Here is a 24,377-nt window from a genome sequence, read left to right on the forward strand (position 1 = left end):
GATTTGAGGATATATACTAGCAACATTAGTCTTAGTTTTTGTTGTTGTTGTTGTTGCTGTAACAGAATTTCTGAAACTTGACATTTTATAACAGAAAGAGGTTGTTGGGGTTACAGTTCTGGTGGCTGGGAAGTTCAGGGATGAGACCCTGCATCAGCTTGGCTGAAGAGCAATTAAGTTCTTGCAGAAGAGAGGGAACATGAGGGGTGACCTTCCTTTTGAAAGTACAGTCTAGTGGTAACTCACCCAGTCTCACGACAGCAAGGACTTACCTGTGAGCATGGCATTGCCCTGTTCATAAGGAGCTCTATCCCATGACCTAAACATTCTTTCCTGTTAACAGCACCACAACGGCCTTCCAGTTCCAACATGAAGTCAGCCACTGACATGCGCCTCTAGTCCCAGCTCCTGAGGAAGAGGAAGAGGGAGGGCTACTTGACCTCACAAATTCCAAGTCAGCCTGGACAGCATAGTGAGAGCCCATCTCAAAAACAAACATACCAACAAATCCAATATGGAGAAGCAATTCATATTCACTCCATGGTAGCCTGGTACCTCAGACAGGCCTTAGTAAAGTCTTCCTTAAACCAAGGCCACAGAAGCTTTCTCCCTCCCCACTTCAACTCTAGCCTTGCCTCCTCTCAGGAGCAAGCATGGATCCCTTAAAGGGGTGTCTGGTCATGGAGGTCCTGCTAAGGCTTCATGGAGCATTGGCACAAGGCACAGGTCTTTACATGTTCCCTTTGTTCTCTCATTAGCATCGTTCCTAACCCCCAGCACTGCTAGAAAAAGTTTAAAGCGTATCCCACCGGGAAGATGGTGGCAGTCAAGTTTCGAAACCTTCCAGATGCCCTGTTGCTAAAATTCCTTTTCTGGAAGAGACATAAACATTTACCCTACTTCCTAAGGTCCCAGTCACAAACCTAGGTTCGACTCCACTGAAGTTCACCCAGGAGAACCAATGAGTTTATTAGGCTAACTTATTAGAATGAAATGGTTATAGGCAGGGGCATAGTTGACCTTAAAGTAGCCACAGTAGGTGGTCTGTTCCCTTCAGGGATGATGCCCACCATGGCTGGATGGACATAATCCCCTTCTCTCATTCTTCCCCATCTAGTCCCTCTAGCCCTTCCCCCAACACCATGTGCAGTTAGGCCAGACTTGTGTACAATTGTCAGAAGGGGTGGATGATTACTCAGGAGGAGGTCCCTTGACTCTCCCTCCCCTGCCCATGAGGGAAGAAAACCTGTCATCAGGACCAGCTGTGATGATCTTTCATGAGCAGGCCCAGCAGAACTTGGGAAGATGGTGGCAGTCAGGTTTGAAAACCTTCCATGACCTGAGTGCCCCTCCTCGTGGTCCCCTGGGGAGGCTTCTTTCCACTTCTCCAATGACACATATTGGTTAGTCACTGTGGAAAGCAGGACAAAAGTTCTCTCTGTGTGTACTGTAAACATTGACAGCAGGTGCTGTCACTCTTTGGACACCATAATCACCCTTACATGTCAGTCTCCCCTGCTCTGTTGTGATTTCTTTGGAGGACAAGGACATTTTTCCTTGGAGTCATGTTTGTACTTCTAGCAACCACACTTGCATGGTACAGGGTTCGAACTCACCGAGAGTGGTTTCTAAATGGAAGTTAATTATGACCCCTATACAAAATAGATAAAGAAACCTGACCATTAATGAAGTGCCCACTAAATGATGCCAGGTGTTGGCTTAGGCACATTACCACATGGCCGTTTCTGTTATTTCATTTAATCACCATGGTAATTATATAAGTCCTGTGTGATTGACCTTATTTGCAGATAGTGATGAGGGTCAGGTAGATTCAGTGACTTGCCCATGATTGTGGAATCAGCACCCTGTACAGAGTTCCTTCCTGTGTAACTTAAAGCCCAGTGTTCCGGTCCTCTCTTTGAACCATGTTGGTCTCCATGGTTGCAACACATGGAGGTTACACAATCCTGCACACTTCGGTTGAGCCAACACCCTTCAGTTTTCACCCAAAGCTCAGGTTACCACCCCACATGCTCTGATCTCCATTTGCCTCATGCCGGCAGTGTCTACCTCTGCAAGTGGCTGTGACGATGGGGACCCTGCCCTCCACTTCCCACAGCACCAGTCAAGACCTAGGGATACATTGAGAATTCCTCAGGACTCAGGAGGGCACAGAAGATCAGGCCTGACGCCAAAAGCTGGCCTTCCATGAGCAGAGTGAATTTACCACAGTGGTGGCACCAACTGGAACAATGTATGGCACCAAGTCTTCACTCCAAGGACTTAGAAATGGGACTTTATTTAGACATAGGGTGTTTGCAGATTTAATCCAGAACTTGACGTGGGAGCCTTAAACTCATACTAGAGTTGTTATAAGAGAAAATAAAGACAAATTTCAAGTACTCACCTACTGGGGTCAGCAATGAGATCTCCTTGAAGGGCTCAGCAGCTTCCCAAGGTAAGTTGAGTGGAAATGGCAAATGGGTAATACATGACTCTTTGATCATGCTTCTCAAGTTTCACTCAGCTTAATGCATGACCAAGTTCAAAACCACTTTCCTATTTCCAGTATTCTTGACAGCAACATGACATTCCCCATACCATAGTTATGTGAACTTGGGATGTCATAATGAGTTAGCATAACTTTGGCAACTTAAGACAGTGGGAATTTATCCTCTCATAGTTCTGAAAAGCAAGAATATGAAATGAATGCATTGGTAAAGGTTGTAATCTTTGGGGAGAGACCCTCCTCACCTCACCTGACTTCTGGTGGCCCAAGGTGCTTCCTGGCTAACAACAGCATAACCGTAGTCTCTATCTCCGTCTTCGCTTGGTCCAAGCTCCTCTCTATCTCAAATTTTTCTTTCTTTTGTCTTATAAGAACACCAGTCAAGCCAGGCAGTGATGGTGCCTGACTTTCATCCCAGCACTCAGGAGGCAGAGACAAGTGGATCTCTGAGTTCCAGGCCAGTCTAGTCTACAGAAGGAGTTCCAGAACATCCGGGGCTACACAGAGAAACTCTGTCTTAGAAAAACTAAAAAACAAACAAAAAACCAGTAGTCAATGAATTTATCCAAGTAATTATACAACAAAGAGTCCTAATTTGATTAAAACTGCAAAACCACATTTCCAAACAGTGACTCTGGGAGTTAAGACTTGGATATTTCATCTACGGGATGCTGCACATTGTAATGTCCTTTGCTCTTTATTTTTCAAAGGCTAAAAGAGCTCCAACAATACAAGAAAGAATTACTTTCTTCTTGTATCTTACAATATACTGGGTCTTGTGAACAGACTGTATTGCCTTGGTAAGACCAGGAACCCAGCCACAAATGAAGTATGAAATGAAAAACCCTTGGCCATTCCACAAGGAAGAAAAAGTGCTGATACAGTCTCCAGTGTTGGCCAAAGAATTAAGCATAGTTGAGAATGAATGCAAAGCTAGTCATGTGGATGGAGATTCATTTTTCTCTCTACTGTCTCTAACCCACTATTAGAGAGCAGAGAGATCTTCAGACACTCGAGTGCAGGTCATGACCTTGTCTCTCTTTGCTATGTGTCTTTCAGCATGTTTAATAGTCCAATGCAACTTGCCTTACTCTTGCAACAGAGAAGAAAATAACAGAACATTTCTTCCTGATCACCTGGCTATAGGGAAAATGTGTGTGTTTTTATGTTTAGGCATTTTGCAAATATCTGTGGTTATTCTGAAAGATTCTTTTTGATATTATATATTTGATTATTTTTTGAACAGCATTTTCCCCTGTAACTCAGAGTAGCCTCAACCTCATGATTCTTCTGTCACAACCTCCCAAGTGCTAAGATTACAAGTGCAAGCCACACCTATTTCATTCTGAGATCCTTGCAGTCTTGGTAGCCAAGCTGAGTCTCTCCTAGTATGACAGCTGTCCGTATAATGGAAAGTCAAATTCAGGGAAAGCTTAATTTCCGGGGGGCAACCTTTTCCACAAGCCGGGTAAAATAAGCAGTTAGACACTGATGATGGAGAATCTGGAAGAATCAGTCAGATTCTTACCATTGTATTTCCCAATCCTTTAAGGCACTGTAAGCACCCAGGGAAATATTGTCTCTTCCCATGAGATCTGAAAATGCTTCAAAGGGGGGACTGGAGAGATGGGTCAGTGAGTAAAGCACTTCCCTTCCAAGCATGGGGGCCTGAGTTCAGATCCTCCGAATCCGCATAAAAATTCAGGCATGGTAGGTAAGATGGGAGGTGGAGACAGGAAGTTCTCTCGAAATTTCCAGGCCACCCAGCCTGCACTATCTCAAACAAAATGTAGCAGGTACCTGAAGGAACAACCCTCAGTGTTGTCCTCTGCCTGTCACACGTGATCACACACACCCATCCACACCCACATATGTGCTTCCCCTTCCACATGAGCGTTTATCACACATACTTATTCACAGGCTACAAAAAGCAATAAGTCCCACTGTGTGGGAGCCTCCGTAAGATTACTCCCTGCGGTATCCCATGAATCCACAGGCTCTCTCAGAGCTTCCCTCCTTCTCCTTCAGTCAGCAAGCCCTGCTGATTGTCCACACTGGCTGGGCCTTACGTTATAGCCCAGGTCCACCAAGTCACAGCCAGACAGGCATGGTGACCTGCCAGAGGAAAAGTACCTGAACCGGCATAGGCCAAGGACAGTTTTTGTTAGTAAGGAAGAATAACTCTGGCAGAGAAATTACACATTCGAGTGAGTGGGAGACGGAAGGCCTTTAAAGATCAAGAATTTTAGAAAATGAAGTGGTAAGATTTTTAAGACCAACCTTCTAGATGCTTTTAAGCACTCCATAAATTAGATTACAGCGATTCTTATCTATTTGTTTGACTTTAATGATAGAATATATTACCTTTTCCTCCACTTTAAGAGTGGTGTGAGCTTCTGGTCACTGAAGACTAGGCTCGCCCGTCAGGACAAGACTTGGCGCGTGGCTCTGTGCATCTGCTCGGCTGCAGTATGCGAATGGATCCTAGGTTCAGGGGCAGCTTGTAGAGCATAAGAGGTAAGAGGAAGCCGGAGAGGAGCTGAAAAGAGGAGCCAGGGGCTTAGAGGGGAGGGTCCCACTTTATCCTTCAGTCAAAGGGAACCTGGAGCCCCAGGTAGGAGATGTGTGAGGCAGGGAGAATGGGATCCAAATAGTCAGCTCAACACCTGCGCAAGCTTCACAGCAACGCTCCAGCACCGGCAGAATAAGACTCGGTGCTCCCTTAAAATTCCTGTGAGGAAAGAAGCTTGGACAGCAAACCCTTGATATCCGAGGAGCTTCCGAAAGGCACCCTATAAAGACGAAGGGCCTTAGAATGGGACAGAGGGAGGGAGAGAGAGGAGGGCGGCAGAGAGGTAGCAGGAGAGAGTAGCCCGCAGGTAGGTTCTCAGCGCATGCCCCCAAGAACAACTCAATTCTGACCACTAGGGGCGTAATTCACAAAACCCTCTGAAGTCCAGATAAGAAACAAAGTGTGTCCGCCCTGCAGAGAAAATTCTGCCAGTGAACTACTCTGTAGGTGGCTTCAGACAGGACTGGCTGTGGTTTGCGGTGCCCAGGTAACTTTAAAACCCTGGAGTGGTCCTGATGGACAGCAAGAGGACAAACAGCAGGCATACAGATTGGTGGATTTGACAGCCTAAAATTTAGTAGTCTGTCACATTAAAAAACTAAATATAAAATGAAAGGTAAAATCAGAGGAGAATCTGGTTCACAAAGATGTCTTTAATAACTTCACTTATTCTTACGAAAAATTGGAGACAACCCAATAATACATCAATCAATTTTTAAATTTTTAATTAAAATATAGTTGCATTATTTTACCCATTCCTTTTCCTCCTCCCAAACCTTCCATGTATCTCCCTTTGCTCTCTCTTAAAATCATGACTTCTTTTTCTTAAATTATTGCTACATATGTGTGTGTGTGTGTGTGTGTGTGTGTGTGTGTGTGTGTGTATGTGTGTTCCTAAATCTATAAATACAGCCTGCTCGGTCTGTATGTTACTCACATGCATATGGTTTCAGGGCTGACCACTTGATATTGGACAACCAACTGGGGGCTCTTCCATGAAGAACATTATTTCTCCAGCTCTCAGCATTCCTTAGTTGCCTGTAGTTCTTTGTCTAGGGTTGAAGCATCAGATTTCCCCCTTCTGTGTTAGCATACCTCTTGGTGTTCAAACTTCCTGCTCCTCTGGCTCTTACAACTTTTCTGCTTCTCCTCTCTATATCCATGAGCCTTAGCTACAAGAGTTATGTTGTAGATGTTTCACTTGAACTGGGCACTACATGGTCACTTATGCTCTGTAGTTTGATTGGTTGTGGGGTTTTTGTAATGGCTTATGTCTGTTGCAAAGAGACTGGGAATAATAGATTTTAATAGGTAGATATAATTGTCCATAAATGTATAAATAAGAGGGAGAGGGGAGCAGACTATGATATTTTGAAAACATGCTCTGATCTTGCCTATGTGGCTGCAAAAATACCATGTAATGGGAGACTGTCATTCATTATTCCCCTGGGTAAAGGTTATCACCCAGAAGCCAAGGGAACAGTTTCATACACCAGCGGGCAATGTTACTGATGAAACCCATCTGGACGTGTTTCATCTTGCCTTCAGCCAGGGCCAGGAATAAGTTTTCCTTTCCCGGGCAAGTTGGGGTGGGGGGTATTGGTTTTCTTTTTGAAGTCCAATAATAGATGCAGCTGCTACAACTCTCAGCAGGAAATCCCCAAATGGCACAGGCTCTGCCCAGCTGTTTTCTCCCTCTTCTGGAACCTGCTGTGGCCCAAGGTTCTGTTCTGTATGGGAGACAAGACTAACATGTACACAGAGGAGATAACACCATGTTCGTGCCATGGACGTTCCCTGTAGTTTTCTGAAGAGGCTCAGATCAGTCTTGGGCAATCCCTGATCTCATGAGGATATAGCACAAAGCAGGCATTTCACAATTTCTGCTTAATGTACATAAAAAACACAAGCAACTTGTATGTATCACTATCTCAGTGTATTCAAAAATCAATGCCATATGGAAGCCAGAGTCTATTCCAAAGACCAAGAAAGAGAACACACTCCATTCAACTCTTCTTTCCTTTCTGGGAGGGAAACATTATCATAAAGGCCTTTTGTCTAACTGTTGCACAATATGTTCTGTCTAGAGCAGGCAACCCCCCCCAACCCACAAAGAGAATATTCCTTCTGGGTCAACAGCAGCATCACATGCTAGAGGATGGATAATGGGAAGTGAACATGTATGTACCAGCCTGTGAGGACTGCCAACACACGAGACGGACACATCCTAACAGCCTATGAATTCAGGGTACGCAGGGTGATGGAGACAAGCTACTTACACCAAAGGGACAGACTGAGGAGCTACAGAGGCAAAGCTCCCAATGGGTCTGGTTAGAAATGCAAGTAGGCATGGGGGACGGGAGAGGGAACCGGGAAAAAGAGAGGGGGATAAGGGGAGGGGAGAAGAAGGCATGGGGGAGCAGGAAGGTTGAGTTGAGGTAAGAACAGAGGAGAGCAGGTTGAGAGATACCATAATAGATAGAGTCATTATACACTTGAGGAGAGAGCTGACACTGATCTACAAGGATAACGCCAACTGGAAAACTAAGCAATACTGGAGATACTACATTAATAGCCCCTCCTTGATGATAGGGTTGATGACTACCTTATATGCCATCCTAGAACTTCCATCAAGTGACTCATGGAAGCAGAGGCAGATACCCACAGCTAAACACTGAGCTGAACTCCTGGAACCCAGTGACAGAGATGAAGGAGTGATGAGCAAAGGGGTCAAGACCATGATGGGGAAACCCACAAAGACAGATGATTGGATAAGGGGGAGCTCTTGAATCCCAGACTGATGCCAGAGAGGCCAACAGGGCACTGATCCAGACTCCATGAACGTAGTGTCAGTGAGGAAGCCACAGACATCTTTGGGTCCTTGGGTCCTTGGGGAGTAGATCAGTGTTTACCATGGTGTATGAATGATCTTTGGGAGCCCATTCCAAATAGAAGGATGCTCTCTCAGCCTGGACACATGGGGAAGGGCCTAGGTCCTGCCCTGGATGAACTGACAGACTTTGGAGATCCCCCAAGGAGGACCTCACCCTCCCTGGGGAATGATATGGAGATTGGGTGGGGGGCTGGGGAGCTGGTGGAGGGACAAGGGAGGAGGGGTGGGAGAGGGAGCTGGGATTGATATGTGAAGCATTCATGTTTCTAATTTAAATAAAAACATATATTGAGGGGAAAAAAGAAATGCAAGTAGGCATACTTCCCTTCCTGAAGGAGTCATATGCTATGCAGAAAGATGCATCAGGGCTGTTTACAAACATCTCCTCTTCTGATTCTGGACCTGGGATGAGCAGAGCAGGCATGAAAGCTACTCCACGAGACATGAAGAACAGTCTTACATCTTGGTCTTAAGGGACACATTAGAATCCACAGAATCTTTTGCATCCCAACTCCCACCCTGAGCCACCAAATTGGGGCGGTGTGTTTGGGAACTCCTGCTACTCCAGGTCGTTTATTGATATCAATTAGTGTGTTGCTCTTAGGACACAAAACCATTCTCTATTCTTGCTAAGAATCAAGAGCCATTTTACTCTCCCCATGCAAGGGGAATATACACTGTGGATTCCTTGAAAGGAAAGCACTAGATACAAATGGCTCCAGGGACTGCACAATGATCAGAGCTCCATGGCCTGCAATTATATCACCAAGAGCTCAGATAAACCAAACCTGGAAGGTCGTGGTCTGTGATGCACTGGCCTCCCAGTATCCCCCAGTGCAGCTATTTGAAAACACTACAGTAACAATCAATCTAGTTCATAAAACTCAGGTTTGCAAGAACTGTAGTTTTATTTTACTACAGCTCAGCACATATTCTATTTGAAACCTCATTCTGCTTGAAGGCAGAAAATGCAATTTTAGTCAATTTGGGGTAAACTTAACATGTCAGGTTTCAGTGCAGACATTTCCAGTTCCCCCTACATCTGCCTTCTCCCAGGAGTGGCATTATAGTCTGGGGAGCCGTGTGCAGCATCCCAGCAACAGTCCTGGATGAAAGGAAGGAATCCATTCATTCTGCCCCTGTTCCTAAATGGAGAAGCATTTACTGAGTCCGTGTGATGCACCAGGCCTCTCTCATGGAGCCTCAATCATTTATCTAAGAGAAGAATCCAGCCCTGCCAGGCTCAGCCCTGCTGGCTTTGGAATCTCTACAGAAAGCAGCCCTGTCCCCTCCTTCTATGATCCCTTTATCCATTTGAGATCCCTTGTAATATTTGAGACCCCTTGTTTCCACTGTACTCTGCAGTAACTTCAAGTCACACCTCTCTGTCACTGAGATAGCCAGATTTATGACTGATAGACTTCTTTGATGCTTTAGCAAGTTCGGTGACAGGCAGACAATGCCATTGATTAGCCTGCTCAGTCTTTGTGAGTAATGCCTTGTAAATTACAGGCAGTTGTGAGCTGCCTGACATGGGTGCTGGAAACCAAACTCGTGTATGCCCTGAGCCACAGAGCATCTTTCCAGTCTCAAAATCTATTCTTCTTAGAGGGACATTAATCACTGGATTAGGGACACTATTAACACAGCATGACTCATTTCAACTTTACAATAAAGACCCAGTTTCCAAAAAGCAGTCACATGCTCAGGTACTAGGCGTTAAGACTTTTACGTACCTTTCTAGGAGATATTAAGTCAATTTACTACCCTACCTTGAAGATAGATGACAGATGATAGATAGATAGATATTATGTAATACATATGAATTAATCACCTTTACTTCCCTCTCTCACTCTTTTTCACTCACTCTCGCCCTCCCATTACTCTTTATTCTACAGACCAAAACTATTTGTGACTCTGGCCAGGCGGGGAAAACAGCGGCTTGGGTAGCTATTCTGCTACATCTTCTCTTAATTGTATATAGTCTATGGTTACTCATTTCCATGATGCCTTTGTCTCTTGGCTTCTGGGCTGTCCCTCCGAAGAAACCACGGAGGTCACCACGTTAGGAGCAGGAAAAGGAGGGATGCTGGGGAAATGTAGGTAGAGAGCCAGGTGACACTCAATACCCTCCTGATGCGTGTAATTTTCATTCAGGATATTTGCTCTGAGTCTTCCTGGGTTTTCTCTAGTTCTTTGGCTTTCTGTTTTGAGATCCTTTGGCTTTGGAAATTCCCATAAAGATAAAGGATAAATATGAAAGACATGCCATGTGTTTAGAAAAGCTTCCCACCCTTGAGCTCAAGCAGGGAAAGGCAGTAGCATATCTCAGTTTAAAGACACAGCCCCCCCATGGTGTCACTGGCATGAGAGATTCACTCTGACTACACATCACCCAGGGAGAGCCTGTGGTCCTATCTGGAGGCCTACTTCAGTGAATGTGACTCAAGTCTCCAGGATGCTTTTAAAATACAGATATCAATGTGAGCCACATAAATTTTCATCATAGTCATATCAGCATTTTCAGCAGTTGCAAATACAAGCTCTCTTTTGACAAATATAAAAATCGCATGGCCTTTAGAGTTACTTGAAATTTCAAAGTAGATAAATTGATGCTAAAAATAAGTAATGAAATACAGTTTAGGCTGGTCCTGCTCCTGACTGTCCTGCTTTACCATGGTGCAGAATTAGCCAGATGGCATGCCACCCAGCAGAAACCATAGCTGGGTCTAGGACTTTCCACCTCTCTCGAGGCTAGAAATAGGGAGTTGCTCATTCTTAGGCTCTGCCACTTGGCTTGATGGTAGCAGTAAACTGGAGCTCCCAGTGATCTGTGTCATCATGAGAGCACAGCGCTGCAAGCTGTGGTACTCACATACCACACGTGTGGAGTTTTTAGACAAAGCATCGTCATCAATGGAAAAACATTTGTAAACTCTTGACCCTGTCAGTCATGAGCTTCTCTCTCTTCTACATGCTCTGAGGATTCTACTCTTCTCCACCAGGGGGCGTGTGCTCTCTTCCCATCCAGTGATGTGCACTTTCTTGGACCTACTATAACTAAGTTTGAGAAAAAAGGTCCTAGGGAGACACGTTTGGAAGCTAGCGAAAGGGGGACAGGAGATGAATGGAAGAGGTTCTGACAAGGAAGAAGAGAGTTTGCAAAGGACCTCAGGAAAGATGTCAGCAGCATGAAAATGCACTGAGTGTTGAGGAGGCCCTGGGCAGATTATGTATAAGGGAGACTGGAGAAAACACACCAGGCATGCCAAAGACACTATCCAAGCCTTGGGTCTGCTGCTGACCCGTGTGATTGGTCAAATCATCCAACAAAAGCAAACCGCAGTGTCGTCATGGGTAGTATGAGCCAGGCCACTGAGAGGAAAAATGGGGTTGGGGAGGTACTTCCATATGAAGATGCTCGCCCAGGGATGATTTCCTCTTCACCCTCTCCTTTGCAAAGTAACTTGCTAATAGTACTCAGTCCACTCACACTTGGCATGGAAAAGCCAGGCTGAACCCAGTTAAGAAAGAATCTCATTTCTCTGTAATTTCATCCGTAGCCTTTTCTTCAGATGTCTCTGAGGTATTCTTGTCCCAAAGTCAGACGGACTGACTACCGAACATCTTGGGAATCTTCACCTGTGAACTTGTATGTATGAGATCCTGGTGACAAGAACCACTTGGGATCAATGCGGCAGCTGCTCTGTCTCTGAAAGCATCCTGACTGCACTTAGCTTCGGAGGGGGATGTGGATGCTGACACTGATCCAAAGCTCCATGCAGAAGATGACAGATTGCTGCTACACTTCCTCCAGCCCAGCCAAATAGATTAAGGAGGCTCCTTCACAAAGGGAAGAAAAGATGTTCCCTTGGGAGGCTCATTACAAATACAGTTCTGGGTGAATGAAGGAGTTAAGCCTGCTGTTAACCTTTAGAAGCAGGGGGAAAAAATAGACGAGAAATATGGTTGAGGTCTCCAGTTAGCAGTTTTTAAAAAACCTGTCAGATTTAATTAAATCATCAAAAGTGCCTTTTAAAGGGCTCTGTGTGGCTGTCCTGCATGGCCGAAGGAACTCGATCCAAGAGGCAGGCAGGACTTTGGGGGCATGCCAATTTCTGTCCTTTCCCAGGCAGAGAACACACGTCAGCCCAGTGGCACTCATCATTATGTGGCCCCAAAAGGCCATCAACCGCAGAGTTGGTCACAGGTTCTGAGGCTCAGCAGGCTGTGGGAGCTCTGCCAAAAATCCGATCCCCACATTTCTCTCCCGTGAACTGACCTAGACTTTGTCTGCATTGTTATCTCTGCGTTGTGTTGATTGAGTCCTACGCTCCAGCCTCCCTTTCTTTTTCATTCCCTCACAGCGCCAGGGTTCAAATTCCATTGTCTGACTCAAAAGACACCTATTTAATGAGATGCCCCTATTGTCAAGAAATAAACTCTCATATACCTATGATTATATTTATTATATATACATATATATAATCATTTCACAATAATGCATGTAAAGTCATCATAACAAATACTTATTTATAAGCCTGGCACTGTTATAAGCACTTTATGTATCTCCAAAATACAAAACAGATTAAAAAGTAATAATAATAAAGGCTAAGTGTGAAACCATATGTATACAACATGCTACTTACCAGACATTCCTGGAAACTCTGGGTTCCACTGTGGCTGGGAGGGGTTGTTTTACAGGACTATCCTCCAGGCCAGCTTGTCACCCTCCTCATCAAATCAACTGTAATCACTTTCAAAACATCATCACAGATCGGCCTGTTGACTGTTGGCCTTCCTTCATGGGAGGAGGGGCTGGGAGAGTCATGAGATGGTAACCTGAGTATCCAGTCACTTCTGCCAATAATGTGTATGCAATTCTGTTTTAATTCAAGTATATAGGCCTAGAAGGACTGGGGTGGTGGGTGGAGCGCGACATCCGTATGGTTATAGGGGAGTTATCATCCTTGCTGGGAGCAAACTGTCTCTAGTGTGACTGCTTCAAGGTCATCCACTCTCCAGCCCATAAACCCTCACCCACTTCTCTGTAAGTAAGCCTAATAAACTCATTGGTTCTCCAGGGTGAACTTTTGTAGAATTATACCTTGGTTTGTTGTTACCACCTTTGGAAGAGAGAGTTAATATTTTCATCTCCCTCAAGAAGGAACACTGGCCAATGAGTTTTGAGCAGGAATGACAGACATTATCGAAGGTTGGGCTATTTCACTGCTGATACAGACCCTCCAGTGAGCTTCCTGTAATAGTCCATTGACGTGAGCACAAGATCAGTCACAGTCATTTTTTATTGTTAGCAATATTGTTTGAGTTATTGGCTACTACAGCCTATTTTTGTCTCCCTTATTACATCAATATACTCTTAGGCTAGTAGTTCCAAAAGCATCTGTGTTCTGTGCTACCAGAATGATATTTCAGTCATCAACAGCCCGCATATACAATGGTGGTCCCTTAAGATTGTCCTACCAGAAATGTAGCTGTTTTAGCTGGTGTAGGAGTACTCTATGTTTGTCTTCACAATGGTGAAATCACATAACAATGCATTTTTCAGGACATGCCCCCTATGAATGTGATGTTATAATCTTCATAATTTTATTTTTATATTTTGTATTTTATTTAGTATATCCATGACGTCTCTCTGCCCAGAAGTTTAATCAAATAACTACACACACAAAATCTTATTGGTGCTGAACATCATAATTGGGAGAGCATGTTTTATTCAATTATGTTTTTCCATTTTAACCTCCATTATTCCAATTCTCCTGCTTTTCTCTGTTCTACAATATCTTGCTTAGACAGTTCCTCTCCAGCCACACCTTACAGTGTTGGTCTCACATTCAGAACCAGAGAGGCAAAGAGAATGGCCCAGCATCCATCTGATCAAATGAGAGAGGTCTGATGAGACTTCTTCATTGACGGTTAGAGGAGGACTTTAGAAAGGTAACCGTGATGTTTGGGAACTCTTAGCTAACTGTGTGAACAAGCAGCCATACCATTCTGTCACTAGGGAGGCCACTATATGGCTACTGGATGTGAGTCTGAAGCAAGATATGTCCTGAAAAAGCTACTCTAGCATTTTACCAACCCTTATTTAGTGGGACAGAACCAGTGTATCAGCTAAAGTTCATCACTCAGCTACAGAAACTCAACTAAGATGGCTTAGCCAAAGAGAGAGTTATTGCCACCCCACCCCCGAAACAAGGTTTCCAGAAGAGAGACAACAGCCCACGGTTCCATCTCTGTCACGGGCTCCACCATGCCTTCACCTCATTACTAGAAGATCATGGTGACTGTACCTTATGCTTCCATCAGTATTCCAAGCCAGAAAAAAAAAACGCAAGAGGCATAGTCAACAGCCATGCCAGGAGAGCTGGCTTTCTCAGAAATCCACTGGTATTGACTGCACACTGCCAAGCACGTCAGTTAAGAGCCCTGAGTCTAGAAACTGGCTAGGTTAATTCTTTGGCTCCACCACCAAATAGCATGCTCATGACCTTGGTTGTTAACTTCTCTGTATCTGATTAGTAAAACAGGAATAACATGCAATTTACGGAACCACTGTGAGAACTACATGGCAAGGTATTTGGAGCTATGTCTTGTCCATAGTAAGTAAATATAATAAGTGTTTGACAGCTAAATATTAAACCAAACATTTCACAAGAAGTCTGGGAAGGTGGATATTTCAGCTGGGTATATTGTCATGTAGGACAAACCAGAGCTCTGGTAATAAGCAAAGAAAGAGACTGTTTAGGTGTACCATCAAGTCTGCCGCAGCAGGTAACATGAGTAGGGACTAGAGTTTGAGGTGGATGGGTAAGGTAACAAATGAGGAAAAGAGTCAGAGGGCTATCTGGGACAAAATCCTTAGAGCTGGGGTATACTTAGGAAATAAAGACCTTTGCATCTATCCAGGGTCTTGGTCTAAATGGGACCAATCAGCTGCAGTAGGAGAAAAAGAATATAACACAATAGATAATAGAAACTCCAGCATAGTACTTTATGAACTATCTTACTTAGTGTTCATCTGAACCTTGGCAATATGGCATAACTTCTCCCATTTTACAGATGATAAACTTGATATTGAAAGCTCAGTAAACTGCAGCAGGGATGCAACCTAAGACTTATAGCATAACCACTGGACATGAGCCTGAAGCAAGCTGTGTTCTGGAAAAGCAACTGAGTCTGTGTGGCAATCCTCATTTGAGGGTATGGAACTAGTAAATCAGGTATGGTTCATCGTTGAACTACAGAAACGCAAACTAAGGTTTAACCAAGTAGGGGGTTATCACCCCCATAACAAAGATGCCAGAAGAGAGGCAGTAGCATATGGTGCCATCACTGCCAAGGGGCTTGTTCTCAGCTCCTCTTCCTCTCATGTTTCCTTCGACTGTGTTAGCAAAGGACCCCTCTTTACCATAGAGTGAACGTCTGCAGATATTTGAGGTCCTCTGTGTAACACTGCATTTGTTCTCACCAAGAGATGCCTTGATGCTAGGGGCGCTGGCATCCTGCCAGCTGCTAGTTAATGATGTTGGAGGAAGGTGCAGAAATGGGCAGGGCTCGGATGAGGAGCATCATGGGCAAGAAATCGGCCACGTGTCTCAAGGTTGGTGTTTGGAGACCCTAGTGAAGGAGCATGCATTCTACAGTGTATAGACCTGCTCAAGTTCTATGCTATATCTGCACCAGGGAGTGAAATGGTACTGGGAAAAGAGACACAGCCATGAAATTCAAAGCTAGATCCCAGGTATGGTGTGGAATAGAACCAGGAGTAGAGAAGAGATCCCAGAGAAAGCCAGGGGAGTTATGAGCAAGGGTCAGGGTCTTCGGATAAAGGTGGCTCCCACCCAGCTTGGAACTAGAGGGCAAGGAGGTAGGTCTCAGGAAGGAGGCCTGGTCTGGTTTATCTTCCTAGTTGACATTCAAAATATGAATCTGGAATAGGAGCCTAGAACCCCCTATGCTGACTCTTTAGTTGTTATGTTCAAAGGTGGGGGCTATAACTCATAGGGCACTTAAACAGCAGTAGCAATTTTTCAGTTTCTAAGAAAGAGATTCAGTGTCTCAACAACTATCTGTACTTGTGCTTCTGGGGAAATGTCAGCCTGAATACAAGCTAAATACACACACACACACACACACACACACACACACACACACACACACACACACACACACCCTGCCCTGTCCTGTCCTCCTTAGGCAGACTCAGGAAAGACTTTGAGAGTCACCTAGGAAAGTGAGAGTTCATGGACATCTCAGAGTTTCCCATTCCCCTCTTGATCCTAGGTAAGCAGAAAGCAGTTCTGAAGCAGTTGCAAGGCACCTAGGGACAGTGACACAGGCTGATTCATCTCCACCATGATCTGTCTTCCAAGTTTCTTCTCCATGAATGCAAATGAGCATGTGTATGCAGTGTGTGTGTACACATATTTATGCACACTTGTGTGTGCATGCATTGAGACCAGAGAATGATGTTAAGTGTGCTCCTCAAACACCCTCTACCTTATTTCTTGCAATGGGGTCTCACTGACTCTTGAGTTCACCCATCCAGCAAACAAGTCCAGATATCTTCTTGTCTCCACCTTCCCTCGCACTGCCATATGCAACTGTTTATGTGGGTGCTGAAGATCTGAGTTTGGACCCTTGCTTACACGGCAAGTGCTTTACTAAGTCATCTCACTATTTCTTTCCACTTTCTAACTCATAGAGTCGGAGTTGTCTGGATTCATTTGCCTGCTCGCTTGTTGTTGTCCTCTTACTTTTCCATTTCCAGGAATTTAGAGGAACCAGGCAATTGTTTGGGGACTGAGAGGTAGACACAGGTGAGCACTAGAACAAGTAGCTTAGAAGTTACATCTCTTATCCTCTGTCAATTACTCCATTTCTTTAAGCACTGGGGCTTTTTATAAAGACCCAATTCTGTTTCCACCCTGTCACCTTCATCTCCACCTCCACAAGCCACTTTCTACCAACAGCAATTTCAAAATTGATCTTTTAAGTGATTCTGCACTTAAGTCAGCTTTAAAGGGTAAGAACATGTCTCTTTCTCGGTTAGACTAAAATAATGTACCCGTTGACCATGCTAGACACATGATGGATGTTATCCATCAACCTCATTTGAGGCTCCTCCACTTGCCAGCTTCCTCCTCTGTGCTTCAGGAAAATTCTAATGTAACGTTATCCTGACATTTCTCTTCTTCTAAGCACTGGCTTGCAATGAGCCTACAAAGGAGTAGTGATCTAACCTTGGTCTCCCCCTTAACCTTTCTATCATTTACCCTATGGCTCCTTTACTCTTGATCTTGGAACTCCAGCCCAGTTATGGGGGGGGAATATCACAACTTTATCCTGTCTGTTTTGTCCCTCTGTCTGGAGAGACTTCACTCCATCTGTCAAACCCTACCTGTTCTTCATGCGGTGGGCCTTAAATCTCACCCTCTATAAACTTCTTTCCAAGTTCTCCTGATGGCAGGTTTAGCCTCCTCACAGTCCTCTTTCAGATGGCTTCTGTCCCTTCTATGACACTAGTCCAGTTCGTTTCCTCCAACATGGCTACTGTTCATTGTTCCTTGAAAACAACTTACTCTATCATGGTTTAGCAACCCTGGATATGATTATTTCTGGATTATTTTCTCTCTGATGTGTCCCAACAACTCAAACTCATCATCAGTAGTGGTTCTCAATCGTCATGGTTTGGATATGAGATGTCCTGTGTATATTCATGTGGTAAACATCTGACCTGCAGATGCTGGTGCTGTTTGGGAAGACTATAGAAACGTTAAGAGGTAGAACTACACCAGAGAAGGGTTTTGAAATTGATAGCCCAGCTTCAGTTCCTCTCCATTCACTGCTTCCTGGTCTGTCCAGATGTGAGCAAGCAGCGCTGCATGCTCCCATTTGCAGAGAGTCATTTGACACTGTGCCTTCCCCACCATGAGGGATTCGATCCTACCAAACCATGAGCCAAAATAAATCCTCCTCCCTTAAGTTGCTTTGTCAAATACTTGGTCATGGTGATGAGAAAAGTGATGTGCACATTGACTTTGGCTTCAAGTTAGAATCCACTGGGATATGTTCAAAAAGCTCAGTATCTAATGCCACAGCTAAATGAGTCTCTGGGTATGGGAATCCAGGTATCTGTAGTTTTAAAATCACCTAAATGGTATCAATGGTTAACACCTTGCTCTGGAGCCACTTACGGTTCTCAGCCTATCCCACTCATGTTAGTGAAATTTGTATCTCTTGAACTTAGTATTATGTTTATAATTAAATGTCTATTTGTTGGATGGATGGATGGATGGATGGATGGATGGACAAATTGATGAAAGATGAGATGGGAGGGAGGAAAGAAGGAAAGAAGGATGAAGAGATGGAGGAGGGCAGAAGGGACAGAGGCATGGAGGGAGGGAGGGAGGGAGGAAGAGAGGGAGGGAGAGAGGGAGGGAGAGAGGGAGGGAGGGAGGGAAGGAAAGAAGTATAGCTAGCTACTCTTTGGGTGGGTCATGGGTGGATTTCTACTTCTGGACTTACTCTGGGAAGGAAGGTATTCATCGCTCACCTCTAGTGAAGCAGCTCCTTACACCCCATACTTCTGGGTAAATCCCTAGACTAACAGAACCCTTCACTCAGTTCTCCTGGGGCAACTCTCCAACTCTGTCCTTAAAGCAGAGTTCTGATCTAGGTCTAATGAGACACTAATAAAGATTGAGTTTGTGACAGTGGGTTGCCTCCTAATTTTCAGGAGAGCTTGGATTCTCTGTTTTTGGTTTTCCTTCTAAAAATAGGAATTCCTACTACCAATCATTTTTTTTGTTAAGTATTGATAAATCAATTTAATAATTAAGCATATCAGCACGCTAACCTTTAAAATATTAGAAGGCAGTGTCTGGAGATCACATCTTTGGGTTCTGTTGACTACTTTTAATCCTCTCTCTCCTGTTTCTCTCTCTCTCCTGTCTCTCTCTTTCTCTCTCTCTCTCCTCTCTCTCCTCTCTCTTTCTCTTTCTTTCTCTCTCTCCTCTCTCTCTCCTCTCTCTCGTCAATCCTTTCACCTTCTCTTCCTCTCTCCCTCCTTACACATATATTTATTTGTCATATATTACATGCCAGATGTTGCAAAAATGTAATAGCAAAATATAGACTCTATATTATAGACACAGTCCTTTCCCACATGAAATTTACTGGGACAATTTGAATATTTCATGATTTCTGTAAGGTATGAGATATACTGTGGCTTCCAGAAATCCCATCTCATCTCCAAGGTTAAGAAGATTGACATACTAAAAATTTTCACCCAGGCTCATGAAGACAATAGATGCCCTGAAGTTTCTTGGGAAGTTGCTTCTGGCTGGTGAGTGGACCCAGACAGAGAAGACAGGCACAGGCACAGCTGGGATGGTCCTTCTCAGGGACTTACTTTACCTTTGGGATCAGCCAAGGGTGATTGTGAAGCTCCCACCAGCCCCAGAAGTCAAGCCTCCAGAGCACTAGAACTCGCTGGCCTTCGTGTGGTTGAGCTGTCCATCATCCTACCAGTCAGGCACCTCAGCATTCCCTTCTCCCTTTCCATGCCCCTAACTCAAACACTTCAAGGATTATGGTATGTTTTTCTGAATATGCATGCCCCTCCCCCTCCCCCTCCCGCACCAGGGTCCCTATATTGAAATGCTCATTTCCAATATAATTATTGGGAGATGGGAATCTGTGGAACAGCGTTGGGTCTTGAGGAGGATGGAGTCCTTATGAAAGATAATAGTGCATTAGTCAAGTATAGCTAGAGCAACAGAATCAACAGAATAGAACAGAGCACAAATAATGGGATCTGTTAGATTCACACACACAGTCGGAACTGGGTAGCTGAGCATTAACTGCCTGAAGGAGCTCAGTAGCTGGTCAGTCTCAGAAGCTATGTCCAACCCAGCTCTGAAGGCCTGGAAGGCCCTGGGGAATTGGTGCTGTTCGGTCTGTTCAAAGACTGGAGTGTCTGGTGCTCACAGGTGGCAGAAGTGAAGGATCTTACAGACATGCGCAGATGGAGTCCTTCATCCATGGGCCTCCAGCCTATTGGGTGGTGCTGCTAACATCCAAGGTGGGTCTGCCCACCTCAGTTCCTATGGCAAATGTCAGTCCTTTCTGGAAACACTCACAGACACATGCAGAGGTGCCCTTCACTAGGTAGAGACATCTCTGAGTCCAGCCAAGCTGGCCATCAATCACAGTGTGTTTATAAGAGACCTCACAGAGATACTTTGTCCCTTCCCCCTGAGGGCAAACAAAAAGAAGACACCATCTGTGAAGCCAAAAGAGAACCTTCTTCAGTCTGCAACCACCTTGATCTTGACGCTATCAACTTTCAGAACCGTGGGGGGGAGAAAAACAAATGTCTATTGTTTTAAGTCTCCAAGGTAGTGTGTTATGTTACAACATCCTAAATGGACTAAGACACAGAAACCGGTCTACAAGAGTACGAGAGAGAGGGGGGGAAGGAGAGAGGGAGGGAGGGAGGGAGAGAAGGTATAGGAAACAAACCCAGAGAAAGCACAGGGCAATCGGGCATGCTAGATAGGCCATTTCTCAGCCCAGATTTCTAAATATACTGCTCACCAGCCCTAGCGGAAGTAGTCACTCACATCTGGTAAGAAGCAGGCCTCATCCAAGCCTGATTCCAATCAAAATCAAGACCCAAATGTGAACTCTAGGCTTTAGAAACCCTAGCATTTCTATATAGCTGATCCCCTATCTGGTTTTTCTTTCTTAAAACCTATTTAATCCAAAAGGTCCTACCCTGGACTTCCAGAGACCTGGAGCTCTTTTGAAAGCCTTCCCTATTTCTGAGGTGCGTGGTGTGTGTCAGAGGGTGTAGGATAGCCTTCCTCCTCAGAGCCCCATAGCCAATGCTTTGAGTTGTCTCAACTCTTCCGTTGCATGCTCCAGCCTCAAACAAGACTGGAATATTAACTTAGGGATTCTACCAAGCCCAGATTGCTCCCTTCTATGTCTGAGGAAGTGCTCATGATGGGAGCCATCTTTCCCAAAGACGAGTTACCACATCAAGCCTCATGGGGAGTTTTTCCTGATGTTAGAGTTCAGACCTCATTGTACCTCACCTAGCAATTGCACAAAAAGACCATTTCTAACTTCCAACTGTGGTACAAAGCAGGAAAATAACCTATCTCCAGTCACACCATGGTCAAGTCATTCATGGAAGACCCATCATCCAAGTCCATGAAGGAGTGGAATCTTCCAGAGGCCACTTAATTGAATTCTTATAGACTATTGACATTTTGAACATTAATATTCTCATAAAAGAAACTGGAAGAAATTTGGATTGATCAAAGGTTGGATCCCAGAAAGAGGACACATTATGGAGATTGATGGCTTAGGTTAGGTAATCACAGAGAGATATGCATTCAATCAAGAAGGTAATTTTTTTTCTTTTATAACATAATTCTTGATTGATTCTTTGGGAATTTCACATCATGCACTGCAGTCATGATCACCTTCTAGTCCCTCCATAGCCTTCCCTAACCCCTACAGCATCCCTCCCACCCACCCCCTGAAATCAATTAAAAATGAAACAAAAGAATAAAAAAATCCACCTCACTCCTCCATCTTTCTAACATCTCTTCATTCATCCTAGTGGCATCAGGAGCTGTGATATGTCACATAGTATACTTTTGTGTCCGATCAGTCCCACTCACAAAATGTTCATTGCAATCAGTCATTGATCTTGTTCAAGGCCTCTGGCACACCATCGTCACTGAACCCTCACGGAAACTCCTCCTTGATATCCTACTGTTGCCTCGGGTCACGGGGATCCTGTAGTCATTGTCCTCAGGACCAGTCCAAGAAGGTAATTTCTAATCTCCAGCCCTGGAGAGGGACTCTAAGACATGGGAATGCTGCAGGGAGACAAAAATTCGATAAAAGTGTGCCTCATAAAAATCTATATATTTTATTGTTTCCCCAAAGTCTCGTAAAAACGTATACATTCAAGATTCTATTCCCAAAATGTTACTAGTATTAGAGTCTGCTGGCACACTGTATGCTAACTCACCAATTTTATATAATAATCAAATTGTATGTTCACCTGTGTTAAGTAAAGAGATACACATACTGTATGTCAATAATATCAGTAGTGAGTTAGGAAAATGTTTTAACTTTTCATTTCACTTACTTTATTATCGGCTCCAGATTCCTGCTAGGTAGGAAACTGTGTCTATTTGTGTTTCCTTGCCAGCCCCTCCGCCATGTTTATGCTCACTTATTTTGTTAATAGTCCATTAGTGATGCGGCTGACATTTGCACCTCTAACACCTACTCCTCCCAACACCTTTCTTTAGTCCTCTTGTCGTCCTGAGGCAAGGTCTGAGAGAATACACAGTTGGCTTCTTTTGGCCCTTGGCTCTCTGCTGGATAGGCCAATGGGAATGTCTGCCTGGAGAACTCGTGAAGGAGGGAGGCAAAGTCGAGACCCCTAGTAGGGTACCTGGACCGCTGAAAGCCATGGCCGTTCTCCTGGCAACTGCCTCTTCATGACTCAGTAACTAACTAACCGCTCCCAGTCCTGAGGGCTTTGTAAGGTAATAGCACAGCTTTACCTCTAACCCTGGTTTCTACACCACCTCTCACGGCCTCTCTGCGCCCACACCCTTGTGTTGAACCATCTTCCTCTCAACATGCCAGCTCTTTCCTGATGGAACCATGCCTGCTACAAGCCACTCCTTGTCCATTTCCCACAATGCATAGCAATCCCTGGAGCTTCTATTTATGTGTTCTTGCAAAATGGTGCTGTTTAGTATGCGTCTGTTTGAATGCTCTCACAAATGTTACTGAGTTTCGTTTGGCGTCTTACCTTTCTTACTCATTGCAATTTCTTTAAAGGTTCACACCTGTAACTATGGCTACGGCTAATCTGTTGTTTTACACGGATACTCCATATGCCACTGCCTGCATATTGACTTACCTAGTGGCTCAGAAGGTAACAGCCACCTGGCCCTCAGTTTCTTAGCACTACAGCCAATCCTGAAATGAAATGTTACACGTACCTCCTGGAGAGCTGTGTCAGGATATCTGTGGACTCCATAGCAAGGGATAGAATTTCTGAGTCATACCACATATAGCTACTCCACTACAGAGAAACCACTGAACTCTGCAGAACACCCATTCTTGCCAGAAGTCTCCAAGGGTCTCTACCACATCATCCCCACCAACACTGGGCATTCCCCAAATTTCTGTTTTTTAAACCTACTTAGATATGAGGTGATACTTTGGTTTGTAATTTGCCTTTCTTTGATTATTTATAGTTTTGGCTACCTCCTGAGATGTCTTTGACTTCCTCTTTCACAAATTGTACACTCACATCCTGTGAATTATCTTTCTATTGGGGTACAATCTTTTTTATGTATCCACATGGAGTTTCCTATGTGTTTTTCAATATACCGTTGGCATCAGTTAGCTAATATTTTGTATGAGACATGGGTGCTAAAAGTAAATTAATTTGTTGGTGTGTTGCGGGTTTTTTGTTATTATTTTTGTTTGGTTTTGGCTTGTTTGTTAGTTTGTTTGTTTGAGATCAGGTGTCTAGCCTAGGCTGATTTTGAACTCCCTATGAAGCCAAAGCTGACGTTGAACTTCCAGAATTCCTTCCTCCACCCACCAAGCACTGAGATTACAGACATGTGCCACCATAACTGGTTTCAAAGAGAACTGGCAATTGGACTCAGGGCTTCATGCATGCTAGGTTAAGTTCTTTACCAGTTAAGGAGCAGCTCCAGTTCTGTCAGCTTATTCACAAAATGATTTTTGGAAAAGGCAGATAACTTCTGTCTTCTCTGTCATAAAGATATCAATGATAAAGCCACGCCCTATATTTGTGACTAGAGTTAAGTAGAACACTGTGCCTACAGTGTCCATGATGGTGGATCTTTACAGATGAAGGTCACCTTAAGGACAATCTCCAGATTAATTAAAAGACAGGCTTCCTGCTAGTTGGGCTGATGTTTCAATTTGGAGGTAACTCATGTGCTCTAGGCATGTGCCTATATAGGGGCAGAGCTCCAACAGGGCCCTCCCTAACTTCCAGAAACCCCAGCCCTGATTAGCAGGTGACAGGGCCCTAATTAGAGAGGAGCTCAGAGGGACAGGGAGAGAGTCTCCTGGAGTCTATGGGCAAGCTCTCCCACATCCATTTTGTCTCTACTGATTAGTGCATGAATGGGGCATTGATTATCAGGCCATGCCATTGTGTAGCCTTTCAATAGAGTGGCCCCATGCAGGGACTTATTAGCAATTAAGCCTTGAATAAATGTTTTGTAAATGGAGTCTTTCGGAATGAATAGAAAGGGCTTTGGGAGTTGGAAAACACTCACTACATAGGGGCC

The 24,377-nt window shown here is 44.4% G+C and overlaps 1 long non-coding RNA gene across 2 annotated transcripts in view; it reads left to right on the forward strand.

The window, feature by feature from the left end:
- The first annotated feature begins 2,032 nt into the window (after window positions 1–2,032).
- LOC121133533 overlaps window positions 2,033–24,377 on the forward strand; it is a 64,993-nt gene continuing 42,648 nt past the window's right edge. Inside the window, exons 1-2 of one of the 2 annotated variants that reach the window (XR_005870403.1) lie at window positions 2,033–2,458; window positions 11,538–12,430. This is a non-coding gene — a long non-coding RNA (uncharacterized LOC121133533). Of the gene's footprint in view, window positions 2,459–11,537; window positions 12,431–24,377 lie in introns of those variants that run through there. The other variant, XR_005870402.1, reaches the window with a different exon arrangement.

The sequence above is a fragment of the Mesocricetus auratus genome, unplaced genomic scaffold (genome assembly GCF_017639785.1).
Source record: "Mesocricetus auratus isolate SY011 unplaced genomic scaffold, BCM_Maur_2.0 Super-Scaffold_4256, whole genome shotgun sequence".
NCBI classification, from domain to species: domain Eukaryota; kingdom Metazoa; phylum Chordata; class Mammalia; order Rodentia; family Cricetidae; genus Mesocricetus; species Mesocricetus auratus.